Genomic DNA, 20003 nt, shown 5'->3' with positions numbered 1-20003 from the left:
ACACGAGTTAATGATATCTTAGTTGAAATCAAGAAAAAGAAATGGGCATGGGCAGGACACGTAATGAGGAGAGAAGATAACCGATGGTCATTAAGAGTTACGGAATGGATTCCAAGGGAAGGGAAGCGTAGCAGAGGGCGGCAGAAAATTAGGTGGGCGGATGAGATTAAGAAGTTTGCAGGGACAACAAGGCCACAATTAGTACATGACCGGGGTAGTTGGAGAAGTATGGGAGAGGCCTTTGCCCTGCAGTGGACGTAACCAGGCTGATGATGATGATGAATGAACTTATTGCTGAAGCATTAGATGCCCACAGTGACTTGCCAGCATTTCCACATGCTAAGGAGACTGCGAATTTTATCTGGATAGTAGTTCAATGGTGGAAAATTATCAATGTTAAAACACCGCACATAGGGTATCATTATCGTGATGTGTACAAGCAGCCAGTTTCATGCTTGACAGATGACCCTAAGTTGACCTTTCTAGATGCCTTGGTGACTTGGCTGGATATGTGGGAGATTTATAAGCATGATAATGGCACTCTGGAAGCATAGCAGGGGGCGGCAAAAAGTTAGGTGGGCGGATGAGATTAAGAAGTTTGCAGGGACAACATGGCCACAGTTGGCACATAACTGAGGTAGTTGGAGAAGTATGGGAGAGGCCTTTGCCCTGCAGTGGACGTAGCCACGCTGATGATGATGATGAATGGCACTCTGACAAGAGAAACTCTTACTGCTTTGAGGCATTCAGCCTACGCTTTGCTGGAATTCACGAAGTACTGCCTTGTTAAACTTGGCTACAAGTGCGTGCTTCTTGGGAAGGTACAGACAGATGGTCTCGAACATAGGTTCGGCCAGTACAGGCAGATGGCAGGAGGCCATTATCACATTAGCATCCGGCAACTCTATGAGTATGAAGGCAGACTTCGACTGCAGAACACCCTCCCTGTAGTAAGCGATGACGACCTGTTCGACATTGATAAAGTTTCTCCTCAGAGTGCTGCACACTTGTGTTTCGACATTACCGTGAAGTCTGGTGACGTGGACAAGCTGAGCTCACGTGTGGCTGTGTTTGGCTATGTGGCAGGCTTTTGTGTGCACGCTGTTTTAAAGGTCTTGAAGTGCGATAACTGCAGGAAGTTGGTTGTTGAGAGAGATGCTGAGAGAAACACAGATATACACTCTCTCACAGGGAACCTCAGTCGAGGGGGGCTAAAGTTTTCTAGTGCATGTGTATTTACCATTTGCACGCTGAAGTAGTTGTAAACAAACTGTTACAGCCCGAAAATTCCACACTGTTCCTGGAGATGTCAAATCAGAGAGTCGTTGTGAAGCACCTTCTAATTGAAAGCCTGCCAGACTTCGAAGAACTACATTCATGTGAAAATGGCCATGAACCTGACCTTGTGGTTGGTATGTTAGCAAGATGGGACACAAACATAATCCTCAACAATTATTGCAAGAGCAGAAGTAACACGGCTGCTGGTGCTGCAAAAGCTGATGCAAATGCACGTAAATTAAAGACGGTTGCGAAGAAGGGAAAATGAGAAACGGTTGTTCTTGGCTGTTGTTTCTTGTGCTTTGATCATGATTGTAGAAAATAAAATTGTGTCCCGTTTTGTGAATCTTCTCAGCATATTGCATTTGTACACATTAGCTCCTCTGTGTACTGTTAGGGTTAGCGTCTGGCACCACGTGTTGGAAGGAATTTCAACCGACCATCTCTCACCCTGCATCGTCGAAATGAGGCGTGACTTCGCCTGCTATTGTTGGCGTCCCGCACCTCGTGCACAAAGAACTTTCTCTCACCTGACCTTCTTCCACCAGGCCTCGTCGAAATGAAGCGTGGCTTCCTAATTCGCCATGACCATTTCGAGTGTCTGCCTGTCTGCCAGAAGCCCCGCAGTGTACAGGCCTCTTTTGCGTGTGTGTGTGTGTGTGTGTGTGTGTGTGTGTGTGTGTGTGCGCGTGCGTGCCAGTTTAGAGAGGCCCTTTCCTCGAATTGGACCTAGAGGAGAACTTCCTACAATTCCAGGAGGCGAGACGACCTCCTCTTTGCAGCATACTCGGTATAACCAGAGGAGGAGGGGCCAGCAAGATCCCGCCCACGATTGTAGAGAGCCTATTTAAGGGGCTCCGAAATTTACTTTTGAACACTTCATGCTCTTCTCATTTTCTTTCATCTACCTTTGATTAAACCGTGCAAGTTTCGCACTAGAAATTGTCTTGCCCTTGCTTGGTCGCCATGGTCTATCAGATGCCTGCAGCCCGCCGACAACGCCACGCTACCCAATAAGTAACGTCGGTCGAGCTTCAATAAGCAGGCGTCGCTACTTCTCGGCAGCAGTACGATACGCTACCCTGGAGTACGCAACAGTACCCGAAGCGAACGCCATGAGACGGTATTTTTCAAGCGTTATCGTCCTTCTCTCTTTATAATTGTCTTTTTTCACACCTCAACGATAATCCATAATTTTTACACGCCACTTCTTGACCGCACTAAAAAAAAAGCGGATGTGTAGCTTCGTGCAAGCCCTGAGCGCGCTACGTAGCGAACGCTAAGCAGCAAACTGGGGAGGCTTGGGAGAGGCGCGTCGCCTGGGACGTGCAGTGGTTACGTAGCTGGCGTCAAGGCACGGGACGCGCAGGCCTGCAACAAGCGGAACCATGAGGCGGATAGCGGAGGGTATGGCGAAAGCGTGAGAAGAAAAGCTTAGTGCCGCGCAAGAAGGGCTTTGCGGCGACGATGGCTACGGTATGGCGCCAGAGTAGTGCGCGCCGTCTGTTCACCGATGACGCCACCGATACCATATATGGAACAAAGCACTGCATGAGCGGAAGTGTGTCTGCGGCGGCAGCTGTGAATCGCGCCCACGCGTCATCCACGCGCTGCATCTCGCGATCTCCCGATTAGCGAGGCAGTCACGCCAAACTTCGCTCCGTTTGCAACGTGCTGCACGATACAGATTGTCGGCGCCAGCCAATACATAGAGAAATGAAAACACTCATACAACTGAGCTCAAATTTCGCATTAGAGAGTATCGTAACCGTCGGTGACTTAATTAAATTATGGGGTTTACTTGTCAAAACCACGATCTCATTATGAGCACGCCGTAGTGGGGAACTCCGAAGATTAGGGCCACCTGGGGTTCTTCAGCGTGCACCTAAATCTAAGTACACGGGTGTGTTCGCATTTCGCCCCCATCGAAATGCGGCCGCCGTGGCCGGTATTCGATCCCGCGACCTCGTGCTTACCACCCCTACTAAGCAACCACGGCGGGTGTAATCGTCGGTGTATCTTTTTTAAATCTTTTTTTTTTTTGGTAGACAGATTGGCTAAAGGTAGCTGGAACACCGGGCCGCTCACCATGGAGGCCACATAGAAAATTTCGTCTATACGCTGGAAGTTGCTACGTGATCTCTAGGGAGCGTTCTGCCGCAAAATTTTCCAAGTTGGTTCATTAATAGCCGATACAGAAATATTTCAGTGCCGCGAACCCATGATTTCAGTAGGCGAGCGTCACCGCCCACATAGACACTTTCGCCACTTGCCCCGTCTAGCTTCCGCAAGCGAAATTCCTTCGCTCCGTTCTCCCATACCAGAGCCCAAGGATCGTGTGACGCATGCGTCACTACCCACCTTCTTTATTTTTTCCTTGCTTTTTTTTTTCTGCACGGTGCATCTCTGCTGACTGTGTCGTGCGCTAGCCGTTGCGTTTGTTTCATTTCGCGCAGCGCACAATTTTGCGCGCTGTGCACGAAAACACTTGACTAGTGCTATAAGTCAGTGATACACGAACACTGAGGCAGACACAAGCGGATTACACAGCATGATCGCGAGCTGGAACACGGTATAAAATTACATAGTTTCGCTGTCTGCACGCGCGACTGAACGACGTGGGAACAAGCAGACGAAACGGAAGTACATCTCTCTTGCTACGGTACAAAGCAAAAGCGAAACACGCAGACATTCGATTTGTGTGTTTTATTACTTCTCTAAACTCTAATTCGTCTATTGCAGCAACATATTACACAAATAACAGATGTTGCCTTGAATAAGTCTCGAAATCACGTGCAAGTGATTGCAATCATCGATTGAATGCACGTGGAAGTGAAGTGTGCAAACACGCAAGTGAGCATATACGGCACCTCTCCGGCTGGGAGCGCGGCGCCCGCGAGAAGGGTAAACATCGTTTGGTTTGAAATTTGAGCTCTTTACGCGGCACGTAGCGATATAATACTTAGCAGACACGATCGTTAGCGCGCATTGTATGCACTGCGCTTGTCAGCTCAGTATGGCCAGGCCTGGTGAGGGGCCTTTAAAGAAACACCAAGGAGAAAAAAAGAACTCGGTGCCCTTCCACTCTGCGAAGGATGACCGGCGAAGCTGTGTATGTGGGCCCCTTAATGGCGAACTGTACCTCCGTCGCGGGTCGGCCCCGCATTGCACTATCTTCGGGATCGGACCACTTATGGGGAGTGCTTAACGCCTGCTTCACCTCCGCCACGGGTCGTCCCGACAATGCACTATCTTCGGGATTTTGTGTCTGCACACGGACACGATTCTGGGGGAACTAACCCTTAACAGCTTCGATGTAAAATGGTTTCTTCTGTATCAGTAAATCAATCTGCCACAATACCAGAAACACCACTCTTACCGCGCGAAGACGCTTGGTAAGACAGAAAAAACAAAAGACGGGTGGTGACGCCGCCTTGAAGTTCCCGCACCAGCTTACCGCGACGTCATGAATTTTGACAGCGTCTGCTTGGGCCCAGGTAATTCCTTGGCGGTAAAGATTGACTACACTGTGTTATAAAGGAGCCAAAGACTGAACATGGTAAGTTTTGGAAACATTTACTGAGTTAACGCGGCGCCAATACGAAAAAATAATTTGAAATCCGTGACGTCACACTGATGCACCGGCGCTGCAGTTCCTGCGCGAAATTCAAAAAATTAAACTGAGCTTCATTTTCTCTTCTACTAACCGGCATTATCGTGTAATTAACAACAGTTTTCAAAGCGTGCTTTATTAGTCTAAATTGATTTATTGTTTTGCTTTAGTTAAAGTTCTAGGTCTGCCTGACGAGTACGCCTCACGTTTCTCCGCGGACCTGGACTGAGGCTTCGCTCTAAATAAAGTTTTCTCTTGTCAGTTTCGTGGTCCCTCATTTGAATGTTTGGAAAGGTCCGCGCTGCAAGTACTTGATGCTTCCAAGCACTGAAGCTTGGCGCTTCCACGTCGTCTTTATAGATGGCGACGTGGATGATGGGCCCTTCGGTATGCGACGCGGCTACTACGTTGACCGCCATGAGGCCGTTCACAGAGAAACTGGCCTCGCGCTGCCTTGCTGAGTTTGAGTATGCCGTCGTCGCTGAAAGGCTGCCACTTCGGCAAGTGAAAATCAAAGATTTTTTGCTGCCTGCTTGCAAATAAAACTTGTCTGTGTGTGTGTTTGAGTGAGAGTTCACTTGTTTTCTTTTTATCCTTTTATTTCCTGCTTTTTTTTTTTTTGCCGGGATGCTTGCAGCCACTCATCTGGCATTGTCGTTTAATTAGTACATCGCTTAGTGTGTACCTGATCCACGTTGCCCGCCAACTACGTATTAACGAGATTTTAATTAAAGCGAACTCAGCTTGCGCCTTCCTTAACCGGTGCTTATATTCAGTCATGAATGCTGAGGCGTGTCTGTTATATGGGTATCACTCTTCATTTTTCTCGAGAATGTGTGTGTTCTCGTGTGTGTTCTCTCACTGACGAAATATTATGCACCATTCCTTCCAGAAGCAGACGAACTTGCATAAGGCTTCAGGGCAGACGACTGACCCCATCGCCTTTCGTCGACGGGGACCAGATATTGAAAAGCTTTTATCGAAGGGGTCGATCGGGCGGTTGCCGGATGCCTTCAAAATTGTTGTTGTTTCTGCCATTGTCGATCGGGTCTCTCCTTGTTTCCTGTGCCGTCTGCGAGGTATGCGTGGCCGCGCCGATTCGGCTGCGCCGCGAGCCAGTTTGACGAGCCGGGGTGATCGCCCATAGAGGGGCGTTCCCGCCGTGTTTACAGCGTCGGTGGCTGCTGCTGCTGCTTCTCGCAGCCAGCGGCGGCATCAACCCCTGCGTGGCAGCAGCGCGGTTACCCCTGAGCCTCTCTCCATCCCCCTTCTACCCCCCCACCCCCCCACCCCAGCCCACCCCTCTGCCTTCTGTCACTGCCGGACCTCAGTCATGTGGCGCGCTCCCGCAGAGCTCGCCAAATGAGCTGGAATTCCGGGCATACCTTCTTCCCTCCTCGCCGAGTATAGCTGGAAGGTAGGGGAAAGATTCCATCCACGAGGGTGAGAGAAAGGGAGGCAGGGGGCGGAGGCTTTTTCTGTTGCGCGGTAATTTTTAATTTTCACAGCTTGCCCATTGTTCCCCGCTTTTTCGCTGTCTCCTTTTAATTTTAGCAGTGTCCTGATATGGTGACCCTGCTGCGGTGTTCTGAAATGAGAATGCTGCTGGAGCAGCTCAGTGGAAGGACGGCCGCACTGAGAATGCAAGGTTTTAAAAAATTTGTAGAAAGAAAAAGAAAGCCGGCTGTCTTCTATATTATCTCATGCTTTCGAAATAACGTTACGCACGCACTCTCATTGACTACTGCCGGTTTTATTTCCTTTTTCTTTCTTTGCCTTCTGTGTTCTACTGCACTCTCATACTTGTTAGACGCAACGGAACACGGTATTGAGAAGTAAGGCAGCGTGGTAAAAAAAAAATAGAAAATAGAGTTTCTGTTATCTTTCTGTGTTTCCATATGCTACTGAGTACAATGTGACAGGCGCCCGCCTCAGTGACAGCTCCTAAGCGATAACGAAAAATAAGGAAAGAGCAGCGCAAAATTTCAGAATACGAAACAGTCGTGTTCCTTCTATTCGATGTTTTAAGGGAGGAGGACGGGGGGTAGCGTCAACTGCGGCTATTCTAATGCGAAACACTATTTGCCTCTTGCCAGGAACTTTATTCTTAGTTCCTATTTTGCCTTATTTGGGAACTCTTCAACCAAAATTAATATGTACAGTGGTAGCGTTTGAACCAGGATCCCCCAGCGAAATAGCTCCATGCTCTACCCATGAGGCTACTCGCGCATGCATGGGACGAGTGAATAACAGTCCTTACACTATCTTTCTCCCGTGGCAGTTGACGCGTTTGGTGCGTGTGCCACGTTGCACGGCAATAATTTCAATATAAAAGTAAAAGCGCGCCAGTTGGCCCCCATTATTTTCTTGTGGCAGCTAGCGCTTTCAGATGATGTGATATTGCACCGCCTTCGGTGTTGGCTCATTTTACTTGCTACCTTCAGGATCGCCCCGTGTTTTGACGGTACAACTAATGTTTCTTCGTCCGAGCATTATAAATCAGTTGTCATGTTACACCTTCGTCGTCGTGCCGTTGTAGCCGAACAGGCGCTTGCGTCACACGCACAGTGACTCGCCTTATATCATGGAGGAAGCCTTGCGCAACACGATTGAATCCGAACGAGTCGGCCCAACACGTGATTGTCGCGTCAGAGCTCGCGGTAGGTTTTAGTGTTCCCGCCCTGCAGGCAGATCGAGCTACGGCAGAGCAGCCAAACACGCGCACATCGATTAAAAACTGCCGGAAACCACATTTTGGCTAGTACGCTGCACGAGTCGCAGAGGTCACGTGTTGGGCTGTCATTTCGAGGGAAAAAGCGAAGGAAACACGGAGAGTTCGCGTGACGTAATGCTCCCCAGCCCCTATAGTGTATTGCCTTCCTCCACGCCTGGATGGATGGATGGATGGATGGATATTATGAGCGTCCCCTTTGGAACGGGGCGGTGGGTTGCGCCACCAAGCTCTTGCTACTATACTGCCTAATATCCTACCTAGGTTAAACAATGAAAAAAAAAAACAATGAACTACCACGCCCAAATTTTCTGATCCCCTATTGCGAACTGTGCTTTTGTACGTCTCCGTCTTTTGTCGTTTCCCTACTTTTCTTCCGCCAATCCTCCAGTCGCCTCTTACTAATTTCTATTGCGGACATGTTGCGGACGCCTTACATGGACATCATGCTCCATCTGGTAGCAATTTGTAGAACCCCAAACGAGGGTAGATAGCCAGCTACTTGCGAAATCCTCCGAATAACCTTGATGCCCACAGTGCGGGGGATCTACACATCTTAGCTTTATTTTTATTTTCCCCCGAACTCTTCCGATAGCAGGGGCATCCATTTCGCCGCATTTTGTCACACCAAATCGCTAAAGCATTACGCCAAGGGCAAGGCAGGTGCAGGGCAGTATTGTCAGTACTTGTGCGCTCTTAGAAATGGGATATCACATAATTTCAGGAGGAACATGGGCGACGGTGGCACCTCAAGAGTTTTCATACTTTTGTCTACAGAAGTGACTACTGGTAATTTTAGCGTTGATTGAGATAAACATCTTTGTGATAAATGGTGAGCTGCGGCATGTTGCTCTTCATTCCTGTGCTGCGGTAATGAACACAAGAATCTTTTCTTAATTTGTTAACGTTTATAGCTCCAATTCCATGGTTTTCCATTTGTTCGAAAGCGGTTCGCTGTCACTCCCAATATCGATCACCTCAAACAATTGAGTTCCAGAGAGTGCAAGTGTGAGTTGGTAAAACTCGGGGAATTACATCGTAGAAGTGTGATACAGCGAGCAAATGATTGAAGTTGCCGCGTAGCATCCGTTCTCGACAGTGATATAGGCACCCACTGATGTTTTTTCATGAGCCGAGTGCGCAGCTTCATTTAAGCTGTCGTTGCCGACAATTTCGCAGCGCCTCGGCAACCACTGAAATACAATCTCTTGCCCCTTTCTCGAGCGTTTGGTAATGAACGTGCCTTATTGCGTACTCTAGCTACTCGTGTAACCCATGACGTAGTGCAAACTGCACAGTTTTTACGGCTGCTTTCGAATCGTAGAAAATGGCCCAATGAATGAATGAATGAATGAAGGGCGTGAATCGCAAAGAGATGGCGTTCGATGGAACAACCGCTGCTCCCTAAATTGCGACTTCGCCTGCCACCTGGACTCTCCCCTGGCGAAACAACTTTATTGTGTCGCATGTGGTTAGGCGTGGCATTTACAAATGCCTATTCATTCCTAATAGGAATGGTCAGCAGTTCAGCGTGCAATTTGTGCGGGTGCGATAAGACTAGAGCACCTGCTGTGCCACTGCCCATCCTTCGACGGTCAACCATGTGCTTTACAGGCTAGACTCCACCGGTTGGATAATAGAGCGCTAGTGGAGGAAAAGGTTCTGGTACCATTGCCTATGCGTTCTTGCATTCAATATGCCACAAAAAGCCCTTCTGCACTTCTTGAAGGCAACTAGACTGTACGAACGCTCGTGACAGCGGCCATTCCTCTGCGACTGTGTTCACAATGACTGACTCTTTATTATTTTTTCTCTTTCCTTATTATCTATTCCTCATTTCCCCCTCCCCAAGTGTGGGGTAGGCAACCGGGCAAGCACTTGGTCAGCCTAGTTACCTTTCCCTCTTCGTTTCTCTCTCTCGAGTTAAAGAAAAAACAAAATATGCGAAAGAAGGCAACGAATTCGCAGTGCCTTGATATGGAATTTACTGTTTTCAAAATAACAGATCCATCCGTACCTCGGCGAGAATTCCACAGCAACTTGACACCTCCAGAGTATACACCATTTGTGAGGATAGTCTCCTAGCCAAGTGTGTTCTCTGTCATGGTAGGAACCATGACTTCTATTAACGGTACTGCGTGACCGGCCGTGCTTACCTGGTGCTAGAACTGCAGGGCCAAGGGCGTGAACCACTAAATCCACGGTATTGTCCGGAGCGATTGCGACAGACCGACCGACAGAGAACTTTAACTAGGTCCTGGGGTACGCTACCGCTCAAGGCGGTAGAGCAGCAGGCCGCTCCCACGTCGGGACGGATAGGCTGTTGGAACCTCGGCGCTGACTCCCGTTATTGCAATCGCACCGCTGGCACGAGTTGTTGCAAATGGGTCGCAAGCCCCAAGGGTAGCGTTGGCCTGGGGCACAACTGGAAGCATCCGAAGGTCCCGGCAAAGCATGAGTCGACTTGTAACAGAACAACTTGTTTATTCTAGCATCGCAAAAGAGCGGGCGGTCAGGTCGACCGAAGTGGAGAGACGGGAGAGCACGTAACTCAACGGAAGAAATCGGAGCCTCTCTCGGCGTCCGGGAGCAGCTGCTCTTATACTCTCGGAGTCGAGGGGAAGAAGGAACGCCTCGTCAGAGGCGCACGTGATGCGCGGCACGGACAGGCTGAGAGACACGTTGGGACGAGTGTAGTGACGCATCCGCTGGGCCGGCGCCGGTCAGACCTCCTCGCTTCACACTTGGGGAGCTCCTCTCCCCGTCTGCCGCGCTTTGACAAGCGTGGGCACCAACATGCACACACACACACACGCACACTTGAAGACACGTGGCATTGAAACATGCCTGGACGCGCTTGGCGGGGAGGCGTATCGGCGGCGCTGAACGGGCCAAAATGTCCGCCGCTTTGAAGGAAGCCCCGGCGTCCGTTGCATCGGCGCCGGCTATACCGCGCGTTGTAGGCGAAACGTAACAAGGCCGAGCCTCACCGCTGTTGCGTTCTCCAGGGTAGCGTACCTCAGCGCTGCCGAGTTGTTGCGACGCCTGTTTATCGAAGGTCGACCGACGTTACTATTGGGTAGCGTGGCGTTGTAGGCGGGCAGCAGGCATCCGGTGGACCATGTCGACCAGGCAAGGACGAAACGATTTTTTGTGCGAAACTTGCACGGTTTATTCAATGGTTGTTGAAAGAATAGGAGAAGAGAATAAAGTTTAAAAAATAAATTGCGGGGCCCTTTAAATAGGCCCACTAAAGTCGTAGGCGGGATCTTGCGCACGTCAACATCACGTGATATGCACTGAGTTCCACGGTGCTTGGCGACGGCACCCACACATCCGGCGATCTTTCACGAGCCCGCCTCCGCAGGGGCAACCCGCAGGTCCGGGATAGTAGACGCTTTTCCTTTCTTCTAGGCGACGTTGGTTCGCGGAAAAGGCGTCTAGTTGCGGAAGGGCGGCTGATGCGCTCTCTCAGTTGGCGTCTTCACGAGCGCGCCTCCGCTGGTAGCAACCCTCAGGTCCGGGATAGTAGACGCTTTTCCTTTCTTGGCGACGTTGGTCCGCGGAAAGGGTGGCTGATGCGCTCTCTCCTGTAGATCTTGACAGTTAGAGGAAAAGGTTCCTCTAAAGTCGCACACACACAAAGGGGCCTGTAAGCACTTCGGGATGCCAGCCAGACCGACAACTCCTCGAGACAACCACAACAAATTGGGAATTCACCCTTCGTTTCGATGAGGCATGGTGGTCGAGCATCCTTTTTGCACGGGGTGCTACAAGCCAACCGGAACACCGCCGCCTCGTGGGCCCTCTGGACGGCCCTGAGTTGATGTATAAGGATTGAGCTCCTGAGCATAGTGCTCCATTCCTCTTCGGTCGTGCGTTCAGGGCCCTGTAATGAAGGACACTGCCAGAGCATATGATCTAACGTAGAAGCGGCGCCACAATCTGGGCATGTTGGATCAAGGCCTCCGATGAAATGGCTGTGGGAATAAAGACTAGGGTATGACCTGGTATGAAGCATGCGGAGGGAGATGCCTGTGCTCTAGAGAGTTTCTCATGGGCAAGGGGGAAGACCCTCCTGCCCAACTAATAATGTTTGATGGTCTCATTAAAAGTGAGAACGTCCCAAAGACCGCTAGATTGAAGTCCGAAGATCCTTCAGGCTGCCCAACGCGGCGAGTTAGTTCGCGCGCTTAGATGCGGGCGATCTCGTTTAGGTTGGCCATGGAGGCCAGACGTGATCCGAGGTGTGAGGAGAAATATCGCTATCACCTAAAATGCGAGTTCAGCTGATACCGATCCGGACGCAAAGGCCCTGACCGCTGCTCGTGAGTCTGTGTAGATATGTTGCTTAGAATCGTCAAGGAGAGCGAGGGTGATAGCTACCTGCCCAGCCTTAGCAGGAGTGGCGTTCCTTATAGAAGCGGAGGGGAGAAAAGAACCTGTGTGATCAACCGTAACGGTCGAGAAGTTGGCCGATCGACCGTACTGTGCCGCGTCTACGAAGCATGCAGACTCCGAGTTTGCACGAACGTCTTTGAGCAGGGCTTCACCCTTGGTCCTCCGCCTCCCCGCATTGTGCTGTGGGTGCAGGTTGCGGAGAAAACGAGAGACCGTAATGTAAACCCTTTGTTCTTTATTGAGATTATATTTGCGTTCCTCTTGTAGAGCTGGACTACACCGTACGACGGCCAGGATGCTCCTGCCCGTGGCCGAGGAGGAGAGTCTGGCCATGCTGTGCTGTGCTGTGCCACGATTATCTATTCCATCGTGTTCTGAATACCCAGTTGCATGAGCCGGTCCGTGCTAGTACACGAAGGGACCCCTAGCTCGCTCTTGAGGCTCTTGCGGATCAGGAGATTGAGCGTAGTCTTTTCATGACTGGAGGCATGAGTTGAAGGCTCTAGCGATAAGCCGAACCATGCTTTCAGTTTTAGCTGTGATCTTGTTGATGGTCTGCCCATTAGTATCATTAGCCTCTATAAGCATGCCAAGAACTCTGATGACCTCTACCCTAGGGATGCGATGATCAGAGCTGGTGCGAAGCTTTATATTGACGTCCGAGAGGGAGACCCAGCCCTTAGGTTTGCCACCCCTTCTCTTGGGTCCGTACAACAAAAGTTCTGACTTGCTCGGAGAGAGTCGGAGTACGGTTCCACTAAGGAAAGCCTCGGTGTAATCCACAGCCTGTTGGAGTGCCTCATGTACCCTCGCTGCCGCCCGTACACCAGGCGGTGATGTCGGCTTAAAGGGTATGGTGTATGCTCTCGACTTGCGAGAGCTTCTTGGAAAGCCCACAGAGAGCAATGTTGAATAAAAGTGGTGAGACCACCGAACCTTGTGGAGTACCTTTGGAGCAAAGTACGAGAGGTTCTGATTCGAGATTTCCTATTGTGGCGCTTCTGTTCTGAGGAAGGAGCTACAAACCGAGCTACAAACCTCGTCCCACTGTTGCCTAGAGAACGTTTGACAGTGTTCCTCAATCTCGTTGTTCAGCTCAGCAATCTTTGCGGAGCCTACGGTTGAGCTTTTGTCCTTTACATCTCACTAGAAGGGTGTTTTTAGCTTCGAGCAAGTGCGCTAGACGGCTGTCCATCCTGTCGACCTTAAGATCAGTAACTAGGGACTTGGTGGCCACAGCCACAACCTTGTTGAGTTGTGCTATCCAGTGGTTGAAAGATTCCGGTGACTGGCGGTCCTCAGCATCCTGCTCCCTGATTTTGCGGAAATGTCCCAATCCGTGAATTTGAATTCCCGTGAGGGGCCTGCTCTGTACTTCCATTGAGGTGGCGAGAATGTAATGATCACTACCGAGACTTTCGTTAAGGTTGTGCCAGGTTACCGACCCCGAGATGGCCGCAAAGGTGAGGTCCGGAGTGGTGCCTCTGGAGATGAATTGCCAATTCTGGTAGGGAAGGAGGGATCAGTGATTAGAGTGAGGTTGTGGTCCGAAGCGCCTGCCATAGATCTCTACCCTTTGCGTTAGTGTGGTGATATCCCCACTCCTCATGCGGGGCATTAATGTCCCTGGCAATCATGAGTGGGGCCCCGCCTGCATTCCCGACTGCCTTGGTTATGAGCTACGTGAAGCGTTGTCTCATGTCCCTAGGAGTACTGTAGATCTTGAAGATGAAGAGGCTGTTCCTAAGCTGCCCACTTGGTATAACTTCGATTAACAAGTGTTCTGTTTTATGGTGGTTCGAAGATAGATCGTGAACTATGGCGGTGAACTTCTTCAAAACTAGGGTGCAGAGGCCCCTTTTATCTTTTATCTTGTCCGAAAAGACAGTATAGTATAGACAGTATAGCCCGATAGAGTGAATGAGCCTGTCAACGTTTCTTGGGGTAGGATAATGTGCGGCTTGTTAGGACGAGATCTAATGAATTGATGAAGGACCGCTTTCTTACGTTGGGATCCACAACAGTTCCATGCCAAATTACGATGTTACTAGGTCGAGCCTCCATGATTCATAATTTCACTGGATTTTCCCCTGCTCCGGATCTCTAACCGCCGAACCCGACGACCCAATACCGACCGCGGATTTGACCGCTCCGACCCTCACGTTCAGAGCGGAGAATGCCTCGCCAAGGCACTTGAGCGTATTTCTCAATTCGGTCTGAAACTCTCTCATGTCGGTCTTAAATTCCTTAAACTCAAATTTGAGCTATTTCAGTCCCTCATCTCGTAAGGACTTTGACAGGGCTCTCTTCTTAGCGGGGCGCCCGGCTACAGGCGTCTCCGACGGGATCTCAATGGGCGTGTCTACCGTCCCCGATGGGGAAGCTGACTGCGAGTGCGGCGACGTGGCCGCTAATTTTAGTTCGTCTACCTCTGCTTTAAGACGCTCAAAGGCGCTCCTTAGCAAAGTGTTTTCGCGCTCGAGTTGTGCGATCCTAGCCGCGCCATGCTCTGGCAGTGGGGATACTTCCCTCATTAACGTGGGTGGCGTTCCCTTGATACAGTTGGCCCAGCGATTCTCCCCAGCGGGCCGTGCTTGTAGTCGAACGGCAGGTGGTCCCTTGGATCGCGAGCGCTCCCTGGAGCGGGAGCACCCGCTCCTGGACGAAGAGCGTGGCGCTCTCGTCGTGGATCTGCTGCGGCTCCGCACCTGGTTGGCACCGGTTGGCGCAGATTGTTTGGCGTGCTGACGTTCGCGTCTTCTGCGAACCACATACGGTACTTGCAATCGCTGCTTGCACAGCTTGTCCACTGTAGGGTGAAGCCCTCCACACAGGGCGCACTCGGGGATGCACGTGTGATCCTCGGACGGGGATGGCTTTCCGTAACTTCTGCTAATCACATCCTCGTGCACCGGGCAGACGTCGGCCCGGTGGCCTCACCTTCCGCATGCGTAGCATACATCCGTTTGTCGACGGTAAAGCGCACACCGTACATACTTGGCCGACACATGACGTAGTTGGGCACCTTCAGGCCGTCGAAGAGAATTGCGACCGTTGTAGTGGTCTTTATGCGCTTGACCTCCAGTGCTCTTGGGTTTCTCGGTTGAAAAATCATGCTGCTGAGCTGGTCTTGATTAAAGTCCAGGTCGACGCCTCTGACCACCCCCTTACAAGTGTTGTCCGGTGTGGCCAAGTAGGAGCTGACCTCATAGCTTGCTATCCCGACTATGATTGCTTCGATTCTAGAATATGCTCGGGCGTTCTTTTCGACGACGAAAATGTTCTGCATAGGGTTGGGACACACAATGACGTCAGCAATCTCGGCCGGGCTGAGTTGTGCTGCCACCGCCAGGGCTTGGGCCACTTTGATTTATCTAACATTCTTGACGTTCAGGCCACCTCGAGGTCTAACGATGATTCTATAGTGCTCCCTCGGTAGAAGGTGGAGTCTCGATGCGGTGGCGAGACGCTTCATGCCGGCGAGGGTGCGGCCTCCACTGGAAACGCCTCCACCCGTCTTGCACGAGCTCACCGTGTTGCTCGCGCTTTGAAATGGCCGTGGTCCATCCGGACTCAAGGCACACTTCGGGGGTAATGTACCCCCCCTCCCCTTCGACTTCAACTTGCATTGACATCTTGTAGGAAAAGCACAGCCGCATGGGGGAGAGTCCCCTCCGCAGCAGTTTCGCCGGAGGAGTAGGCCGAGCTGGTCAGGCCTAGCGGCCGTTCGGCGTGGTCTTGCAGAAAAGCTAACAAAATTGCTGCACTTGCGAATACAAATTTAATAGCAATACAGCGGTCAGCATGGCCTTTTCACCTGTGAAACGCCGGGATGGAAATAGTATGATGCGGTGGATTCCTCTTCATCACCTCTCCGCCCTTCCTCCTCCCCTCTCCATTTGTTCCATCATCACTGGTAGGATCACGGAACAAGATTTACAGGTGTGCCGCATTGACTAATATTTTTGTGCCAATATTATCTTGGCGGTTCTTGTTTTGTGGAGCAGTACCTAGGTGGCATTGACATTTATTGCTGGAAAGATCTGGCGTCTTTTTTCCACGCACGGCTTACTCCACCATTCGCCGAGCAAAATTCACGTGGGAGCCCAGTATCAGGCGGAGAAGCCGGCAGTACAGCCACGACGCAACACTGTGTTGACTTCAACGCTGTACATACGGCGCCAGCACTTTGGATTCGATGCTTCAAGCTCTGTGTTGTCTATTCTATTTTCCGTGAATATCACGTGGGAGTCAGGAAATGTTCCAGATAATTGAAAATGCAGTCGCATTGTAGTGTTGCTTAAACCGGGCAAGTGCAGCGAGCTTTCCTGCTACAGGCCGATCGCCTTAGCCAGTTGCGTTGACAAAGTATTGGAAGAATCGTCCCGTCAAGGATGGAGTGGTTCCTAGAGAGCAACAATTGATGATGTGTGGTGTTTTATGGCGCAAGGGCCAGGTATGGCCAAAGAGCGCCATAGAGAGCAACAATTGCTTTACTGATTTTATGAATGGATTAAGAAGAGGCCGTTCTTCCATTGACGGCGTTGTCGACTTGGTTTCCACTGTTGAACAGGAAAGAAGTCGCCGCCAGTTAGTTGAAGCTCACAAGTATTGCTGATGAGCCAGTTGGTGCGTCATATTCTTGTCTTGCTTTAGCACACTCAGTTTGAGTACGAAGGAAAAGTGACAGACTGGTGACAGAATGAGCGCTAACTTCCAACTGGTTTTATTCCATGAGCCTATCGCGCATTATATGACCCGCTCATAGCACACATGGCAAAACAAACGAATCAAGAATCGTACAAAAAGCACACGACTGCAGTTCACTGAACAAGTGCCTTCGAAGAAAGTCAAGTTCCTTGCCTGATAAAGACAAGGAGGGTGTACTCACGCACACCTTAACGTATCTTCAAATGGCATCAGCCTCAATATCTCACGCGTCGTGACAGCGTCCTATGATGACACACCTGTCAATTACGGGTTGCATCCACAAGTATTGCAATGCATGGCAAGGAACCCGCTTGATGAAAATGTGTTCTTAACATTGTAACCATGCTCGCGCAAGCGCTCATTGACATACCTTCCGGTCTGTCCAATGTCGAAATTTTGCACAAGGGAAACTTGTATGCCACTAGAGTACAATCAACATACCTGTTCGTATATCTTTTGCCACATACTGGCTGCGTGTCCTTAGGGTTAGTAAGTTTGCAAAGCCTGCTCAGCTTATCAGGAGCAGATAAAACGACTCGGATGTTCGCTCTTTGTGCAAGCTCTCAAATGATGGGAAACGTTGTGAATATATGGCAACACACTTGTTTTGCTACCAGCAGTCGCTGCATCGCTCAGCTGTCGTTTGCGCTTCCGACAATCTTTAACCAAACATTCTGCCACGGACCCCTGCACTGGCATTAAATAGCCTGCTTTGAACAGAAGTATATGTTGCTATATGGAAGTATATGGAAAGAAGAATGATGGGTGTAACGTTAAGGGATAAGAAAAGAGCAGATTGGGGAGGGAACAAACGCGAGTTACTGACATCTTAGTTGAAATCAAGAAAAAGAAATGGGGGCATGTGCAGGACGTGTAATGAGGAGGGAAGATAACCGATGGTCATTAAGGCTTACAGACTGGACTCCAAGAGAAGGGAAGCGTAGCAGGGGGCTGCAGAAAGTTAGGTGGGCGGTTGATATTAAGAAGTTTGCAGGGACAACATGGCCACAATTATCACATGACCGGGGTAGTTGGAGAAATATGGGAGAGGCCTTTGCCCTGCAGTGGGCGTAGTCAGGCTGATGATATGTTGCTGGGCTAATCGGTTCATATTGCTGAGTAGACCATAAATATGATCGCTTAGCGCAAACAAGGAAGGACGAAGGGAAACAAGGGGAGCGCCAACTTTCGACTGTTTATTCTATATTGTATAACATCCAATATGTACACGCAAGCGAATGCGCAACACACAGAACAGCTTCAATCGCGGAAAGAAATTAGAAAATTAAATTATGGGGTTTTACGTGCCAAAACCACTTTCTGATTATGAGGCACGCCGTAGTGGGGGACTCCGGAAATTTCGACCACCTGGGGTTCTTTAACGTGCACGTAAATCTAGGTACACGGGTGTTTTCGCATTTCGCCCCCATCGAAATGAGGCCGCCGTGGCCGGGATTCAATCCCGCGACCTCGTGCTCAGCAGCCCAACACCATAGCCACTGAGCAACCACGGCGGGTTTCAGTCGCGCAAAACCCTAATCACAGCTGGCTACCAAAAAACCTTTCTGCATGTAAAATTAAAACTGATGTGTTGCTAATACGAACCTCACTCTTTAATGTGAAACGGCTCTAACAATTCACGTGCCGTAGTGTCCCTGCTTTTTCCAAGAATCGGTATCTTGTCCAGTCGTGGCTCACACGGATGTGAATTGCAGTGCTTGCTTTGCCCTTCAAAATTAGCGAACATAGGATGATGACACGATTTTATCAGGACATTTTTAAAGCAAATTTTGGCTATCCCTCTTTTTATCAGTTTGGATAAAGTTTGGAATGCGCTGAATTGTACGGTAGGAGATGCTTACTAGAGCGCGGTTCACAGCTCCAGCAGCCTACTGAACAGGACAGACGAAGGTCGAGAAACCAGGTGGTACCTTGTGGGATTTCATAGGTGATTTCAAAGGGAGCCAGACTGTCCTTAATGGTTGGCAGAATTGTGGCAACCTGACCTTCCACTTCAACCACAGAGCAATCAACAACAAAAAATGATCAACATATCGGAAAGCTTTTAACACATTGGTCTGCTTGAGCTTGTCAGAGAGGTTTACGCCGAGTCTAAATAGAAACAGATCGCTGAGTATGGGAGCAATGGAAGAGCCCATGCATATTCCATTTCTCTGTAGGTAAGTAGCATCGTCCCAGCTGATAAAAGTTGACACGAGGTAAAAGTTTGAAAGCTCTAGGAAATGGCCACTAGACATCAAAACATCATTCCGGTACCTTGTGGTACCACATTCGTCAATAGGCTGTTTCACAACTATATATTAATAGGTCTTTATGGAGATTGAAGTAATAAATATCTTTTATGTCTAAGAAAAGGTTTGGTGACTCTTATCGCAATTAGTTTTGAAGAAATCGATTACCTCCTCAGAGTTCGTTATTAGGAAGAGGGTCACTGACTGGCAAACGCTTCAGCTTGGCTTGTAGAAAAAGGGCTACTGGCTTCTGCCAGGAGTCATTCTCTGATCACTGTTAGGGGAACGTTAATCTTATGAGTTCTCGCACTGAACAGAACCATCAGGAGGTCCCTTTTACTGTTCTCTGTTTTTCCTTAGTTTCTCAAGCCTGAGTTTCTTGCACTTAACAGCTGAGGTTTTTACCTTGCTCAGTGACATTCCGTCATGGCGCTTGAAGACTGTAGCGACTGCCTCCCTGGCGTTGGCACAAAACACCTTTTGAAAGCACACAGAACCCGCCTTCCTTATCAGCCGGCACAATACAGAGAGATTTAGCCCTCAAACACTCAGCAATGAGTCTGACCGAGATCTTAGGGCGTACTGCCTTAGAGCGGGCTACTACGTCGACATCCTCAGAAACAATGGGTGGAACTGATTCTTCCGATGCGAACTTGGACACCTGCCTCACGAAAATAAGTAGATCCTCCGGTCTCCTCTTCGTTGCATTGCAAGACTTGTGGATGCAAACCAGTATTTGACAGATGCGTCATCATAGGACGCAGTCACAATCAACTGGCGCTAGATTTGAGGCTGATGCCATTTCAAGATGCGTTAAGGTGTGCGTGAGCACACCCTCCTTTTCTTTGTCAGGCAAGGAACTTGACTTTCCTAGACGGCACGTATTCAGTTAACTGCAGTCGTGTGCTTCTTGTACGATTCTTGATTCGATTGTTCTGGCATGTGTGCTATGAGCGGGTCATATAATGCGCAATAGGGTCGTGGAATAAAACCAGTTGGAAGTTAGCGCTTCTCTTGT

General features: G+C 49.8%; 1 long non-coding RNA gene across 4 annotated transcripts in view; it reads left to right on the top strand.

Annotated features, from left to right (window-relative positions):
- The window catches only part of LOC129380999 (uncharacterized), a 105465-nt gene that overhangs the window by 45767 nt on the left and 39695 nt on the right, over positions 1–20003 (top strand). Inside the window, exon 5 of one of the 4 annotated variants that reach the window (XR_008609240.2) lies at positions 5252–5461. The exons of 2 other annotated variants lie outside the window; for them this stretch is intronic. This is a non-coding gene — a long non-coding RNA (uncharacterized lncRNA). Of the gene's footprint in view, positions 1–1279; positions 1625–5251; positions 5462–20003 lie in introns of those variants that run through there. One more of the 4 variants, XR_008609239.2, reaches the window with a different exon arrangement.

Source organism: Dermacentor andersoni, chromosome 1 (genome assembly GCF_023375885.2).
Source record: "Dermacentor andersoni chromosome 1, qqDerAnde1_hic_scaffold, whole genome shotgun sequence".
NCBI classification, from domain to species: Eukaryota; Metazoa; Arthropoda; class Arachnida; order Ixodida; family Ixodidae; genus Dermacentor; species Dermacentor andersoni.
Note: the sequence above shows the minus strand (reverse complement) of the source record. Positions and strands in the feature narration are given on the sequence as shown.